The sequence below is a fragment of the Pyxicephalus adspersus genome, chromosome 2, assembly GCF_032062135.1.
Source record: "Pyxicephalus adspersus chromosome 2, UCB_Pads_2.0, whole genome shotgun sequence".
Classification (NCBI taxonomy): Eukaryota; Metazoa; Chordata; class Amphibia; order Anura; family Pyxicephalidae; genus Pyxicephalus; species Pyxicephalus adspersus.
Genome location: NC_092859.1, coordinates 75991348 through 75999134, shown reverse-complemented (window position 1 = coordinate 75999134; position 7787 = coordinate 75991348). Strand labels below are relative to the sequence as shown.

General features: G+C 36.3%; 1 pseudogene; it reads left to right on the top strand.

Annotated features, from left to right (window-relative positions):
- LOC140322437 (uncharacterized) overlaps positions 1-7787 on the top strand; it is a 30856-nt pseudogene that overhangs the window by 5437 nt on the left and 17632 nt on the right.

Here is a 7787-nt window from a genome sequence, read left to right as displayed (position 1 = left end):
GCCTGTCAAAGACATCTCAACAAATACAAAAATAACATAGAAAGATAAAATGAAAGCTCCTTTATTTACACCAGATTTAAAAAAGTTTGTAAAACAAGAAAGCAAAATGCCACAAAAATAGTTTCAAACAGTAACATGTATTAATAAATAACATTTTAACTAGAAACAATATTAGAATCAATTAACAAAAATGTTATATTAATGTGACAATGATTACTCTAGAGCAATGTTTTATGACATTTTTAACACATGGGAACCCCTTGAAATAACTTTCAGGTCTTAGGGAACCCCTGCTATAATTATTATATCCACAGCTCACAGTACAGTACATTGGTGTAGTGGTCAGTAGGAAAAAACATTGTTGGGCAGTAAGAAGAATGTAACCATTACAGATAGCCAAAAGGATCATTGTTTTCAGTTAACATAACCTGAGAGGCACAAATCGCTCATTGCTCAAGCAAGCCCTAGCAACATCTGGAGGGACATTAGTAGTCCACTGAACCCTGGTTGAGAAAAACTGGTCTAGAGTTATAAATATTAGTAAACATCACCCACACTTTAGGGGTTACATATATAATATTAAGTTTTAAATAAGAACAAAAATAGCAAAAAATTATTTTAAGAGGAATAGAAGAATATGTCCAGTGTTTTTATGTTTTTAATTATATGTGTGTGTGTATGTATATATACAGTATATATATATATATATATATATATATATATATATATATAGTGCTTATAACTTTTTCATAGGTGGGCAAAGGGTGTACCTGGAAACACGATTTTGAAAAGAGATATCTGAAACTGACATTTGTATGTAGCTGTAAAAAAGAGTATTACATACCTAGGTCACATTGAGGTATTGCAGTCACATAAAGATAAAGCATTGCATTCTGCTAAAGATGCAATATAGTAACCAATACAGTCCAGTACACTGGGAGGCTGATGGAGAAAAAACATAAAAATGTTGAAAAACTAATGTTATATATACCGCAGTGGTAAAGAAAGGGAAGGGGACCTTATCAAAAACATAAAAATCATAAAAAAACAGCAATTTTCAAAATAAAAAAAAAATAAATATTGCACTCATAGTATTCCCTTTCTTGCACACCAAAAAATGACCTGATGTAAACGGAAAAATAAAAGAGAGAAATGGTGAGTTAGGTATTTGGTCTCTATCAGACAAAACATGGAGAGCAAAAAACAGGACCCATGTGGAGTAAGTGCTGTCTAAAGAAGGCAAGTAGGTGGATCCACAGAATGAATAAAGCAAAAGTAGTAAGATCCTTGTACTGCAGGTTCTCAGGTTCTGCTTACTCTTCAACAAGAAAACCAGTCAGCACAAAGGTGACTTCAACAAATCTCACTGCAAATGACCAGCATCTGGTAAAGCAGAACCTATGGTAAAGTGAAACCAAAATATAATGAGAATGTGTAGGACTCGATTACTAGCAAATACATCTAATAAAATTAGTATGCTAATATTAACAAATTAGTATGCTCTATATTAACAGACATAATATGTACATAATAATATGGACATGTGACCTAACAAGTTAACATATGAAACCTTTTTCTACTATAATAATTGTTTATATGAAGTTTTCTCACACATAGAAACCAGGATATTAATACATATTATTACATCACCTGTGTACTTACCTCCTAAAATCCAACACAATTATACCACTAGCAACCATTTGGACCATACTAATCAATGTAAGTCTCAATATATATACATATATTGATATATATATATATATATATATATATTTATTTATTTATAGCAATCTAATGCAACATGTGTGTCTGGTCTACCCACCCCTTTTCTTATGATACTGTTGTCCTTACATTTTATTATTACTATTTTTATTTATTACCTTTATAGATATATTAACCAACTATAAACTTCCTAAACTCTAATCATCCTCCATATGAATACCAATAAACTTAATGTATATCCCTTTTAGGGTCAGTTACAGGATGTTGCTTATCTAATCATAGTATTATAGCACCATCTAGTGGATATTTGAAAGTATAGTCTTACACATTCTGATACTTGATTTTCAGATTTATTTGACACCTTGCTGCACCATCTAAATCTTTCAATTGTACAATACCATATCTTATAGTAAGTACTACAACACCCTTCTTATACCTACTGAGAAGCAATTTTTGGACGTTATATACTCAAATATATACTGAGGAACCCAAGGGGCGAAACGCGTCGGGCACTTGAGATTCTATGTGTTAAACATGCTTTGACTCTTTCTCTCACTATACCTTTACTGCAAATTTATTGAGGCTTGGCAGATTTTCCTTTCAGTTAATCTAGGAACCCTCATTGGTAACCAACTCATTGGACAGTGATATATACCCCTCTATTTATATCCCTGAGCTTTTGGGGACTTCCCATTTTTGGCTGCTTTAAGAACTGAACAAAAGTTTTGCGATCGGACATAGCGATAAATATACTTAATCAAAACAGAAACCACTTGTCTTTTTTGGAAAGAATGCTAACAGTATAACAGATAGAATTTTTTGTTTTGTTAACCAGATAGGATGTTCAAAGAACATATGATTTGGTTTAAGTACTTGTAATGTTTGTTACAATTGTATCAACAAACAAAAAAATGCATGGGGAAACAAAGTGTGTTTAAGGTTTTTACTACATTTTACTTTTACAGTGACAGAAGTATAAGTGCTGTGCACACAGCACTATTCTGTCCTGTGTGTGTGTGTGTGTGGGGGGGGGGGTTAACTTGGAGACTTTTAGGTATAAAACCAATACTACTATCATAATCATCTTAGGGTATTTTATGTAATTCACCTACTTTACTGGCAGGGTATGTTTGAATCATTCCCTTGCTCATACATGTGTAGCTTGTCTGTACAGAACTGTGGAGGATTTGGAAGCAAATAAAATGATAATAAGCCTTGACAATTATTATCCTGGATTTTTATAATGTGTCACTTTTGGATGTACACCAGTTAGAAATGTCGATTGAAGGTCTCAGGATAAAAATATCTGAAAGAAGAATACTTAATTTGCCCTCAGCAGTTATTCATAATATGTGCTTCATACAAATAATACAAAAAAATAGGATTGAGACAAAATGACTAGATATGATCCTCGTAGATTTAGATTAGATAGTTAGATTTTTTTGCTCTCTTTATTTCCTTTCGGAGGATCTGTTCTCAGGAAGAAGTCTCTCGTGTGTGAGGAATAATTACACTCTACAGTGAAGTGGACCATGCCCTCCTGTTCTTGTCAAACTTTTGATTTCCCCATCTGCTGACACACCTAGAAACCCAGAAAGGAAACATAAGTATCTCTCGACATAGACAATCAAAAGTTCTAATCCTTCTCCATTCTTTGAGGTTTAGACCTGGATTAGGCAAAGTAACATGTTTGTGAAGTGAGGCAGATGCCCACTTTGTTGGGGGAACAATGGCTGAATACATCGGGAGGAGCTCAAATACTATCATTATCCTCCAAAATAGATGGTACAAGCACAATCTTGGATGTGCTCTCCAGCTTCTTCTCCCTTTCCTCATTTTTGAACATTTGGATTTCTTTAACTGTTGAATAACAGATGTTCTAGAGAGCCATTCAGTAATGTGTACACTTCCACCTAATGTCTAATATCTATGGGCACTTTCACAACAATAGTAAACCATGTTTATTAGAAACATCCACGTTTTACCATGTCCACCAATTAATGTGGCCCATTACACAGTTGCATGGTGCCACCAGATATCTACTTGGTTGTAGTTGCCCCAAAGCTTAAATTTCCCCAACCTGATAAAAAATGAAAATAAAGTACTATATCAGAGTTTGTCCGTACTGTAGAATCAGCCATTTTACAGGAAATTAAATCCTTTATGCAAAACTAGACATGAACAGATGTTTGTGTATAAAAATTCAGTACACAACACAGAAATCTTGCAGGCTGTCAGGATTTCTGATATTGACATACACTACGTGTGCACAGGGCTGCGGAATAGCTTTTTGCTCCTAAACTTAAAGCGTACCTAAACTCAGAAATTTCACTTTACATAAAAGGGTAGTCAACCCTAAAATGTTAAGTAAAAATTCTGTTAGTTTTTTTTAAGTGCAACACCCTTTTTTTGCAGCACCGTCCCCTAATGGGGGCACAAAGTCTCCTGGGATACCTACGTTTTTTTCCCACCTAGGACACATCAGGTGACGTAGAAAGAAGAATCAGAAAGAAGAGGCGAAGATGGCGCCACCTGGCGCGCCGGCTCAGAGACAGATACCGGGATGATGTGGGACCCGATGGAAGACACCTCCAGACCAATCGACTGCACTGCGGGATTGAAGGTTAGTATATTTTCTTTTGTTTTAGGCACTTTTCAGTTTAGTTCCTCTTTAACAACCAGGTCATAGGATTAGAACAATTAAAAGAGTATCTGTAAGAAAATGATACACTACTGCAATATAACTGCTTAACAATAAAAAATTTAAAAATAATAAAATCAATTAAAAAAAAAATATAGAGGTAAAAAGCACCTGGAGATTTTATATTAAACTTAATTTTTCTTATGAACAACTGCAGTCAAATTTGTACAAACAAAAGGCAGGGTATACAGTAGGCAATCTATTCCAGTTTTGTCAGATGAATAAAAAACAAGCACAAATTAAATGAACTCTGTAGCTCAGCAGGTAGCAGCAGACATTTGAATCAGGAATACAAACTATCACCTGGTGTCATATCTGCAAAGTTTTAACAGAATAGTGGACAAATATGTACAAGATACAGATTGCAAGTTATAAATAAACCCTATTGTTTCCTGATAAGGGCAGTTTAACCAAGTGGTTATGTAAACAAATGATTTTCCATCTGGACGGAATATGTAGGGAACGATTCTTCCATATGGCATTCTGTGTGTGGAAAAACAGTGTAGCTCATAGGGCAGCTGTGTTGTGATTCAATCAGCTTGAGAATGAGAGATATTTCTGTAAAGTAAACAGCTAAATATATATGTGTTTGAAAGGATTTGTATTTCCTTTCAAACTCATCCCTAAAATGTACAACCCTCTGCTATTCAGTGCATGGCTTATCAACTCATTGGCTCTTTATGATGGTCCTTCCTTCCGTCTTGAACTATTAGAGTATTTGATGTTTGAATTTTTACATTTAAGAGCATTTTCCAGGTTCTGTTTGTGTTAATACCCCTTTTTGAGACAGTGCCCCTGATTCATCATTGAAATCCGCGATCGCGGGAAGCGCGATAATACGCGCGACCCGCGATCGCGGATTACCGCGGTCCGGGACTCGAGTGCGCGCGTCCACTCTCATCCTGAATCTGCCGGCCGGATTCCTGCCATGCTGCCTGGCACAGCTATGTCATGGTTGTCAAGAACTTCTTGGGTAACCATAAAGCACAAAATTATGAAGAACTGGTACAAAACTTGCTCTTAAACTTTAAAAATGTGCGTGGTACTATGAGCAATAAGGTACACTTGTAGTGGGGTGGCCAGCACCCCAGGATGCAGGAGTGTCAGAGATAGAGGTCTGGACCCCACTGACAGGAATGGCCTTTTTAATTGTGGTATTGGCGCTGGTCACTTTAATTGCTTTACCCAGAATTCCCAGGGATGTTGGACAAGTCCAGAAGTGATAAATGCTGAGGAGTACATGGGGAAGGAGACCAGTGTGACTCGATCTGATGACACAGCAGAAGCTGAGCATGTGAGATGCAGCCAGATTTTGTGGTCCCCAGTTGATACGGCGTTCAGGCAGCCTAGAGTTCCAGTAGGGTGGCTGAATATAGAATCTATTGACATTAAGTATTTAAAAACTTAAATTTTGTATATGGGGGCATATCTAGTTTAATTTTGCCTAATTTTCATGTTTCATTATTTTTTAATGAGGTTATTATTGAGGTCATTATTTCAAAAACTGGAACAATATTTGGAATCTGCATCAAACATAACATAAAATAAGTATATTACCTTAAATCATCTTTTGACAGTAAACATTGCCCCTGATTCATCAATGAAATCCGCGCTCGCTGGAAGTTTTAGGGGAACAGTGACTTTTAATGCAAGATCGCCAGTAAAATAGGATAGATAGGATTCCCTTTATTAAACAATTTGGCCCATGGCAGCCCTTTGTTATCTTTCAGCATTAGACCAATGGTTTTGTAAGTTGTTTGAACACATCTAAATTATGTTTATTATTCAATATGTATTTCTTTATTCTTCTCCCATCTCTGACTAAGCTAGATGTCTCTTTGTTTATAAAACAGGGAGTTATAAAACAGACATTCTCTCAAAACATTCCCTGGTGGGAATCAATTACTGCCATTGAAACACATGGACCTGGAAGATTCTCACGAGGGAATGTTTAAAGGAATGTCCTGTTTTTGTTTCAAAATACAAATACAAATTATTTGGTTTTTAACAAGGAAAGACAATTAATCAGAATATATATCTACAACTTATCTAATGGTCCAAAACCTGTAGTAGCTAAACAGAAAACGTGGCAGCTTTTACTTTTTACCTGTCGTTTGATCTTCAGAAATATAATGTATTTGCACAGTGTTGTAACTTGGAGTTCCTCTTTAAAGCAAAATACTGATTAAGCAAAACCTAAACTGACTAGTGACAGTATCGTTACCTGATGGAGGTAATTATCTTTCTGGTCCAGTTGTTTTCAGTTGCACTGGTTAATTCTCAACTAGAAAAGATTTTGGTGTCAGATTCATTGCTTTATGGATAAACCTTGAATGTTGTTAAAAAAATATGGATATTTAAGTAGCCAACCATTATTTTTGGATCATCTATTGTTTTTATTTTATTTTTTTAACCTAGTGAAAAGTTGTCCACTGCAGATCCTGTACTAAACATCTGTTTACTGTACACAGGTGACCTGGGGTCATATGACTCGCCAAATATTGATGAGGAAGTAGAAAAAAAGGGGGCAAAAACATATGCTCCTCTGGCTTCTGGTATGTTTTATCTTTTTTACCTTAATTGTGATAGTCTCACTACAGAGATGACAGTCTCAATGTACAGGTATTTGTTCATTTGCATATCTATATATATTTAAATGATATAACAATCTGACTTGTTTATTATTTGGTATTCAAATAAATGTGTAAAATACTATAATAAATTAGATGTCACCTTGTGTCTGTTTGAATTGCGATAGACTGATTTTTTAGAAGTTTCTATAGGTGACTGTATTTTACACATTATTGGAATTCTACAATGATCCTAAATGTATCTGACTATCCAAACTAAAACCTTTTTAGGTTACTTCATTTATTTACTATTATTATTATTATTACTTTTAACCACCTGACCGATAAGCCCGACCTTGGTATGGGCTAAAAAAAGTTACTATTTTCGATAACCCCGAACTTTTCTCCCTATATTAAAATCATCACTTACCTGGTCCCGCTGTGCTCATCCAGCGTCGTGTTCGTGTTCCAGCGTCGTCCTCCAGCGTCGATCTCCCTCTCCAGCGTCGGGTGCCTTCTCCGAGAACCAGCGGGACCAGGTAAGAAGCCAGCCAGCATCTTCTGTTCCGCCGGCCGGCGGAGAAGAAGATGCCGGCCAGCGGAGAAGAAGATACCGGCCGACGGAGAAGAAGATGCCCTGCCGGCTTCTTACCTGGTCCCGCTGATCATCCAGCGTCGTTCCCCTTCCAGCGTCGGGTGCCTTCTAAGACAAGAAGCCGGCCGGCGGAGAAAAAAAGCCGGCCGGCTTCTCCCTGCGTGCGCGATGACGTCGGCACGTGTGCGGGAAATTCAAA